Raw genomic sequence first — 10169 nt, 5'->3', positions numbered from 1 at the left:
ATTAGAGATTGGGTCAACTTCTGGATTTAAGTTTAGTTGTTTGGGGTTAGTGGTGTTTTTTTTTGGGTTGTTTTTTTGTAGCCACGGTTTTCCTCCGCCACAAGTGAGGGTTTTTATTAATTTGAGTTGAGGTCAGTCTTTTGACCTCTGTCTCTTTTTAAAAAAAAAAAAGATTTTTTTTTTCTTTTCCTGCAACATCTCAAAGAAGGGGGAAGACAATAATAACAAACCCATCTAGTGAGATTAGCAGTGAAATCGTTGATTGTATAGATCTTGCTTTTGATACTTGTGATTTATTTTGCAGTTTGCTGGTTCGGCACAATCTCTAGGTGCAGGAGCCATTCTAGTGAACCCATGGAACATCACTGAAGTTGCTAATGCAATTGACCAAGCTTTGGATATGGAACCTGAGAAAAGAGAGAAGCGACATAATCACAACTGTTTGCATGTGACTACACACACTGCACAAGAATGGGCGGAGGCTTTTGTGAGGTATACATGCATAAGTTTTATAACATTGCCATAAATATGAAAATAAGAAAGCATTGTAAAACCTTTTGACTCCTGTCTTAAATGCATTTTGTTTAATTGAACATTTATATTTGAAGGCATGAATAGAAGCACTCCATAGCATGCAAACTCTATTTGTGTTGTTATCTTGAATTTCATACAAAGAAATAAAGGGATTAGTACTATTCCGTGAATTTTGTTATTATCGGGCAAAATGCATGTCGGCGCATTTGGTTCAAGTCTTAAATATTTTCAGTTAACCACCCAAAACGGTTGTGCTTTAACAACATTGAAGTATAAGTCTTGTCGATGTTAGAGTAGTAGATAAAAAAAAACTAGACTAATAGATAATTGTTTCCTGAGGTACATGACAAGGAGATATTTAATATATTTGTTATTAGTTTTAGAAGATCCCATACTTGTATTTGTGAAGTTATAGATGGACTAGAATGAATTTTATTTTTGTTCAGTGAACAAAATGATACTGTTGTTGAGGCGGAAATACGAATTCGAGATGCAACACCTAATTTTCCTAATAATGATGCAATTAAAGGCTATTTGTGCTCTAATAATTGATTGCTCATACTGGTATGCTTTTATATGAAACTTCATTGTAGTGAAATTGTTACTCTCTGATACATTCACTCTCTATATTTATAGCATATGTACTTTAATGGTTAGTGGTTACAAATCGTTTTGGAGATAAAATAATTAACTTTTGTCTACCCTTGATCAATTTTGTATTTGTCCATTACTGTACAATTCTGTCTACAAAGATAGCAGTTATTCTTTGGGAAAAGCTGTCCTGGCTACTAAAACAGACATGCTGCAAATTAGTTTTTTCGTCTTAATAATTCATATAACCAAAATTTGTATTTATTATTTTGTCTTTTCTTTTGCTTATGTTTGTTTCTTTATTTTGCATTTGTGTTTGCTTCCAGAATATTAGTTTAACAAGGTCTATTTAATGCCTTTTAGATTTATGTTTGTGTTTATATTCAAATTTCTTTCAATATTTAACTATAGTTGGAAGTACTGGCTGCACTAAGGACCTTGATAGCAAAGCCAAAGAGGTTGCACAAACTTTTGCTTGAAGCTGTTATTGTTTTATTTATTTGCAATATCATTAACTTGCATCCTAATTATGATAGTGGGAATAAACAAGTTAGGTTGAGAATTGCAAAACCAAACTATAATTTAGTTAGCAATTTAATTATTTGGATTTTTTTGTCTTTCTGTTTTGAACTAACACTACCAATTTAATTATAGAACTTCTATTTTTTTCTCTTGCATAATTTCCCAAGCAAATGATTAGATTCTATTGAGGGGTTTTTATTAGTGTCGCGGCACCCACTATTTTAATTTATTGAGTCATACCAAATACCTGATAGTACTTCATGTTTATAATTTTCTCCATTTGATTTCTATAGCTGATTTTTCTGTTTGATGATATATATTTTTTTTGAATAAAATGTCCAAAGATTTACTGCTTTCTTGTGCTCAAATAACCTCATCATAATTGATACCATTATTAGTAAAACATCAAATAATACAACATGTGTATGCATTAAGAAAATGAGCACACTAAAATAGAATGGAATTATGCAGAAATTGTTGATGGTGGTATTGTTATTATTCTTACTGCATCTGTTCACCTTGCCATGTCCAAACAATGTCTTTTAAAGCTGGTCTTATATCCTTTTTCATTATTATTTTGTATTCCAATGTATCACCACTGGACTTGCTTACTTCAACCAGGTGAAAGGAGGGTGTGAATTCATATATAAGACTCTGTCCACTTTTCTACCTTGAATTGAAATTGGTCCTTTTCTGCCTTTGATCCCTCCATTTTCAGGGACCCCCTGTCCTTTTCTGTTTGATGATATTTGAAAGAAAATGGTGATTTGGTGGCTGTTAAAGTGCAAAGGCCCTTTGTTCTTGAGGTTGTAACAGTTGATTTGTTCGTCATACGAAATTTGGGACTGGTTCTTCGCAAGTTTCCCCAGGTAGTTTTCTCATGTAATGGATTTAGTATTAATCTGCTCCTTCAAATACTTGCTTTCAAAGGGGTGAACGTAGTGTTAATAAAATATTTTTTTCCTCCCAATCTCCATTCTTTCTGTTAATTCATTTCAGATCTCTGTAGATGTTGTTGGACTGGTTGATGAACGGGCAGCCCGTTTCTTTGAGGAGCTAGATTATGTTAATGAGGGTGAAAATGGAACTTTGATAACCTTTCCTTTTTTGTACGTGAATTCTTGTTTATTCTGAAGCTGTAAGTTTTGTTTGATGCTATGATTATTAAACTACATTTCACCACGAGCTAACTTCTAGCGTGCTAAACAAATGCTTAGTAATGTGAAAGTTTAATTTTCTGAAAAATAGGCGCTGCTAATAATTTGATGAATAAGACTTGTTTACTAATGATAGCCTTTTCTTTTATTTATACTTAAAAGAAATGTAGAATGTTTTCGTAGTTTATATTTATCTATTTAAAAGTCAATGATAACAGAGAATTATTGTAAAAACAAGTCTTTCTTTCCTTTTCCTCCATACTATTCTGTAAGCCCCTCTTAGTTTTTATTTAATTCCATTAAAGGGAATTCAATAAATTGCTACTGTATTGAATAAATCAAACAAAATTTTTTAAGAGTACATAAGATAATTTGGAGGATTTTTTTTAAACTTCTTACCATAACAAACGCAAGGCACATTACTTTCATGTTTTTTTGGCTTTGGTAAACTGAATAAATCTTTCGAATGCAAGAAAACAACATATACACACAAATGCATTGATCTTAAAGTGCAGTTGGTATCTTGTACAGTAGTTAACTAAAAAGTAGTTGAACATTAGACAATGACTTCTTTCATTTCATAGTCATACAATTATTTGGCTCCCTGAGTACAAGCCCAGGTGGTATAAGTTCACCATCCAACTATCCAACTATTCTGTTACTTGGAAATTTTGAGTCTATAATTTATTGTTGCTCCATGAATGGCGTCTAATAACTAAGTTTATATAGCTTATGTCTGAAGGAAGTAAAAATGGGTTTTCAATAAATTAAGGATATACATAAATAAATATATATATGTGTATAAATGTTTGAGTTTTCAATAACAACCACTAGTATTCTTTGTGCTTATCCTAATTCCTTTGTGTTTTTTGGACCCTTTTCTTCTTTTTCTTTTCTTTTCTTTTTCTCCAACGTACACTATACACACATGCTTTTACTTTTCTATTGAATTTTTCATGGTAGCAAGTCTAGAAGAGACATAAAACATTCATTACTTGACAAAGATTGTCAATGCAAATTTGATATGGAATACAAAAAAGAGCCAATTAACTCACTCTTTTAGAGGTGAGAGGTAGGGAAAACAGAGAGATACCTACCTCGCCTACAAAAAGGAGAATATTCAATAAGATTGTGCAATATTCTTCTCGATAGGGGATGATGGCCCACCTATATATATTGCTTGATCTGTCAAAATCTTATTCCCCTAATATCCAAAGTCTTGAAGAAAATGATGGTCAAACTTTTTGTATTTCATATATTCTTCTTTTCGCTAATTAATTAAATGTTGGGGTTATTGTTTCTTTGCTAATTTAATCATCACTTGGCCTCACCACCATGCATGATGTTATGTCAATTTAATTATTTAGGACTTGCTAGGCTCATCATTCCTGATGCTATTCCAATAAATTTCTGACCATTAGTGAATAATAATGAACCAAAGAAGATTTTTCTGCTTACAAAGTTGTTTGCATGTGATTGTGTTTAGTACAATATTTTTCTTCTTTTTGTCTCTGCAGAAAAATTAATCACGGAAACATGTAAGCGTAAAGATTTAATTACAATGGTAATTAAGTAAGTAACATTCTGAGTGCATAATCAATTGCTGATTTTATGTCTATTACTTTTCAGCTTTTTCATGTGGCTCTTTCTTCTTCTTCTTTATTATTATTATTATTCATCTCTGTCTACAATCAATTAACTTGCTTAGTTTAAGTGGAATAATGATGAAGCTAATCTAACTTGTGGCTTACATTTATTCATCTTTCTAGTATTGCATATAAACACAAACCATTATTATTAACATACGAGCAACGTTTTGCATGCCTTGAATATATAATATAATTAGACACACACACACACAAAATATGTCTAAATAAAAAAAGTCCTTAAAGAGTTCATTAGACAAATAATAGCTGTTGATACAAGTGTGACTTGTAAAAGAATATATAAGTATGTATGCATATATTTGTTGTGTTGATTTTAACCTTTTTAAAAGAGCATGTCAACATATGACCTTTCTCTTTTTTTATAATGTTGGTTAAAATGAATAGGTTAATATTTTGATTGGTCTTAAAGCATTGGATTGGTAGCTAATTGCAAGACGTATGTTGTATTTGATTTAGTTTAAAAATTTTCAATATTTTACAATTTTGAATGATAACTGCATTACTTTAGTGGAATTTGAATATCTTAGATATTCATCCGTAGTGAAGTATAGGTTATGAGAATTATGTGTGCTGCGGTGATAACGGAAGGTTGAAAACTTGCATGTCTTAGTGAAGTAGGTTATTAGAATTTTGTGTGCTGCGGTGATATATGGATGAAAACATGTGTGTTGTTTGATTTGTTTGACATGTTGGTGTTGATTGTGACAGATGGCTAGGCTAGTAAATTAGGGGATATATTGTTTGATTTTGTTAATTGAATCCCTCATCCTTATTTTTATCCTTTGTTTGATTTTTGTCACTACAACAAATTTGATATACAATGACTCCCTACAATGTCTTACACCATTGGTGTAAGACATTAAAACTTATCAGGGGTTTTAAATGTCTAATGGTGTAAGACATTGAAAGTATATATTAATGGTTACAATTGGAAGACATTGAAAATGGTGGAAGACGTTGGAAATAGGCTGGGGTAGTGTTTATGGGCACATCCAACGTCTCCCACTGGGAGACGTGGGACACGTGGCACGTCTCCCAGTGGGAGACGTTGGATGTGCTCCCTTCATATATGACCAAATATGCTTTTCTTCCTCACATATCATCACCAACCCGAGAGCATGCAAACCAGAGGAGAGAATTGGGGCTGTGTTTTTTTAGGGTTCTAAGGTATGTTTTTATTTTATTTTATTGATTTTTAGTTAATTATTTTGCAAATAAATCATAAGTTTTGCATTAGGATGAGTAATATAAATGATTTTGTGTTAGTTTTACATTTTTATGCATTTTTTTATATACATTGTATGTTTTTGTGGTTTTTCCATGGAAGTTTTTAGGGATTTATGATATTTTAGTTTTTTTTTAATTTAACCTATCACATTGTATATATTTCATTAGAGTATATATGTTCATGATTTTTTTTTAAATTTTTATCATTTTTTATTTCGAAATTTAGATATATTTTTGTATATTTGAATTTTTTTTTTAAATTGTAACTATTTTGTTATATATATAGTTATGCTAAAATAAATTTATTAAATAATTTATAAAATAGAAATATATGAAATTTTTTATGTTTTTGTTTATTATTAAGTTTTTAGGTTATAAAATTTTATATTGATTTTTTGTTGAGGTTATAATTAGCGACACATTGGGATTTTTTTTATTTGTTTACCAATATCATTTACTATTATTAGATATTTAGTGATATTTGTTTAGTAATGTTTAACATATTAATTAATTTAATTTCATAGGTTGTGATTTTTGTGGTGAGATTTTAGAGAGTATTTTGCATCAAAATTCCAATATCAATCACACATTTGAGGTAATTAAGTTTCTAAAATTACAATAATACGTTATATATTGCTAGATATTTAGTGATGTTTTATTTATTATTTATTAATTTAACTTTATTGGTTTGTGGATTTAATAGCGAATTTGATTACTAAGTGAAGTAACTTTGCTAGCTTTTGGATTAAAGATTGCAAGAGGTACATATATATTCTCTTACTTCTACTTTTAATATTATTAAACAAATGTTAGAGGAGTTTGAATATCTTAAATATTCATCCATAGTGAAGTAGGTTCTGAGATTAAAATTGTGTGCTGCGGTGATAACGGAAGGTTGAGAACTTGTGTGTATTAGTGAAGTAGGTTCTGATAAATTTGACTGTGTGCTGCGGAGCTATAAGGAAGAAACTTATTGTATGTTGTTTGAATTGTTTGTTTTGCTATTTACATGCAGATGGTTAGGTCACTATTATAGGGGAAATGCTGCCCGATTTTATCTAGGATAATAAACAATTAGTTTTATATAGACATTCTATAAGGAAGAAACTTATTGTATGTTGTTTGAATTGTTTGTTTTGATATTCACATGCAGATGGTTAAGTCACTATTATAGGGGAAATGCTGCCCGATTTTATCTAGGATAATAAACAATTAGTTTTATATAGACATACAACTTTATCACGTGCTTATTTAGTGTTGTTTCTTTTCTTTTCCATAGACATAGGAGAATATATGGATAAACAGTGGATGTCAGCGAATAGGTTATCTGCGGAATATAGGAACGAGGTCGATTTGTTCTTAAGGTTTTGTTCAGAAAATGTGAAAGACCTAAATTTTACTTATTGTCCATGTCTTAAGTGTGGAAATGTTAAAAAGATGGATCTTAAAAAGATTAAAGAACACTTATATTTCAATGGGATCGACAAGAGTTACACAATTTGGTATTACCATGGGGAGATAGCTCCGATTGCTCCAACTCTGCCAAGTAGACCAAAAGGAGTGAGGAGGAATATAGTGGAGGAGAACTGGGATCCATTAGATGAAATGATTGACGACGCACATTATGGATCAGGAGTAGACCCAAATAAGTTTGAGACACTCCTTAATGATGCCGAGAAACCAATTTACCCTTGTTGTACAAGATTTACAAAATTATCTGCGCTTCTTAGGTTGTACTATCTAAAAGCTAAACATGGCTGGAGTGATAAAAGCATTACTGAGTTATTTGGTTTCTTGAAGGAGTTATTGCCTGAAGTTAATGAAATTCCAATTTCATTTTATGAGGCAAAGAAGACGTTATGCTCATTAGGCATGCAGTACAAAAAAATTCATGCATGTCCTAATGATTGCATATTGTATCGAAATAGTTTTGCAGACGCAAAATCGTGTCCTACTTGTTGTGAGTCACGATGGCAAAAGAAAAGAAATGGTGACGATGTCAAGGAAGGAGTACCTGCCAAAGTTTTGTGGTACCTTCCGCCAATTCCTCGTTTCATCCGATTGTTTAGAAATGCCGAACATGCTAAAAGTTTGTCGTGGCATGCTAATGAAAGAATAAAGGATGGTAAATTAAGACATCCAGCTGACACCCTTGCTTGGAAGAGAGTTGATTTGAAGTGGCCTTCTTTTGGAAATGAATCTCGTAATATTCGTCTAGGTCTTTCGACTGACGGGTTTAATCCACACGCATCCCTTAGCAGTAAGTATAGTTGTTGGCCTGTTATGCTTGTTATTTACAATCTACTCCCATGGTTGTGTATGAAGAGAAAGTTTACGATTTTGACCTCGTTGATATCAGGACCTAAACAACCTGGTAATGATATTGACGTCTATCTAGCTCCTCTTATAGATGACTTGAAAACTTTGTGGGATGAAGGGGTTAAGGTTTATGATGCATATAGGCAGGAAGAATTTAATCTTAGAGCGGTCTTATTGTGGACAATTAATGACTTTCCTGCTTATAGAAATTTATCTGGGTTTAACGTGAAAGGATATAAAGATTGCCCCGTTTGTCAAGAAAAAACATGTTCTGAATACTTGAAACACTCTCGAAAAATATGTTATATGGGACATAGGAAGTTCTTGCCTAATACGCATAAACTTCGGACTTGGAAGAAGGCATTCAATGGTAAACAAGAGTTTGAAGAGGCTCCTGAGCCATTGAATGGGATCCAAGTACTTGAGAAGATGTCTAAAATTGTGTTCAAGTTAGGGAAGCCCAAAGTTCGTACACCTACAAAGATGAAACGTAGTCGCAAGGCCAAGGTTGTGGAGGAGCCAAAAGGGTGTTATAAAAAGAAATCTGTTTTCTTCGAACTTGAATATTGGCCTTTCTTACTTATACGTCATAATTTAGATGTTATGCACATAGAGAAAAATGTATGTGATAGTTTGATTGGCACTTTGTTGAATATTTCTGGGAAAACTAAGGATGGAATTAAGGCTAGACAAGACTTGGTTGCAATGGGTATAAGGGATGAATTGACTCCAAAACCAGATAAGAGACGAACATATTTACCTCCTGCAGCTTACACTCTTACTAAAGAGGAAAGAATGAAAATTTGTAGATGTTTGTTTAATATAAAAGTTCCAGACGGATATTCCTCAAATATAAGGTCATTGGTAGACATGAAAAGTTGTATTCTGACTGGCATGAAATCTCACGATTGTCATATTCTAATGCAACATTTGCTACCAGTGGCCATTCGATCTGTGTTGCCTAGGAGAGTTCGAGATGTAATCACAAGGTTATGCTTGTTTTTCAAGTCACTGTGTTGTAAGGTGATTGATCCGCTAAAGTTACCTAAGTTAAGAGATGAAATTGTTGAGGTATTGTGTGAGTTGGAGAAATATTTCCCGCCGACATTTTTTGATATAATGATCCATTTGACAGTTCACTTGGTTAGAGAACTAAGATATTGTGGTCCAGTTTATTTAAGATGGATGTATCCATTTGAGCGATATATGAAGATTCTTAAGGGGTATGTTAGGAATAGAAGTCGGCCGGAAGGATGCATCGTCGAATGTTATATTGCAGAAGAGGCAGTTGAATTTTGTTCTGAATACATGACTGGTGTACAGAAAATTGGGTTAAATGATGTTGAAAATGTTGAGATTCAGAGTCGTCGTGGTAGCGTTGTATGCACAGTAAGTCGAGATCTTCTAGATGAAGCGCATCGTTTTGTGTTGCAGAATATAAATGAAATTCAACCTTATATCGAGTGAGTTATATTCATATAATACATTAAGTTTAAGTTGTGTAATTTCGTATATTCAATTGTTTAACAGCATATTTATAATTGAAGGGAACATTTTAATTGGATAAAGACCAAATTTCCATCCAAGTCAAGGAACTCAAAATGGTTACAAGATGAACATTATCGAACTTTTAGTAGTTGGATAGAACAAAAAGTAAATTGTGTTGATTATTGAAAGTTGTCATTAATTAGTACTTAATTACAAGATGACATTTTTGGTTGTTTTTGGTATGTTGATTTGATAGGTTGTGTCAGAATTACAAAACACATCAAATAAGGTTTCAGACATTGTTAAGTGGATTTCTCGAGGACATTCAGTTAATGTCATCAAGTTTTCATCATACATGATTAATGGTACTCTATTTAACACTAGGGAGCGCGATAACAACAGAAACACACAAAACAGTGGTGTTAGCCTTGTTGCTAAAACTGTGCAAGTCTCTAGTGCAAAAGATAAAAATCCAGTTGAATGTGATATGACTTTTTATGGAGTAGTTAATGAAATTTGGGAGTTAGATTATATCACACCTCGAGTACCTGTTTTCTTTTGTGATTGGGTGAAAAGTGACAGCGGCATAATATATGAAGATTTTGGTTTCACATTAGTTAATCTAAATTAAATTGGGCACAAATCTGATCGATTTATATTAGCT

The 10169-nt window shown here is 32.2% G+C and overlaps 1 long non-coding RNA gene across 1 annotated transcript; it reads left to right on the top strand.

The window, feature by feature from the left end:
* Nucleotides 1–984: 984 nt before the first annotated feature.
* Nucleotides 985–2736, top strand: LOC133780284 (uncharacterized). Its single transcript, XR_009869207.1, has 3 exons — nucleotides 985–1098; nucleotides 1537–2516; nucleotides 2647–2736. It is a non-coding gene; the product is annotated as an uncharacterized LOC133780284 (long non-coding RNA).
* Nucleotides 2737–10169: the final 7433 nt, after the last annotated feature.

This window comes from Humulus lupulus, chromosome 5, assembly GCF_963169125.1.
Source record: "Humulus lupulus chromosome 5, drHumLupu1.1, whole genome shotgun sequence".
In the NCBI taxonomy this organism is placed as follows: Eukaryota; Viridiplantae; Streptophyta; class Magnoliopsida; order Rosales; family Cannabaceae; genus Humulus; species Humulus lupulus.
The sequence above is the reverse complement of the archived record's forward strand: the minus strand, read 5'-3'. Positions and strand labels throughout refer to the sequence as shown.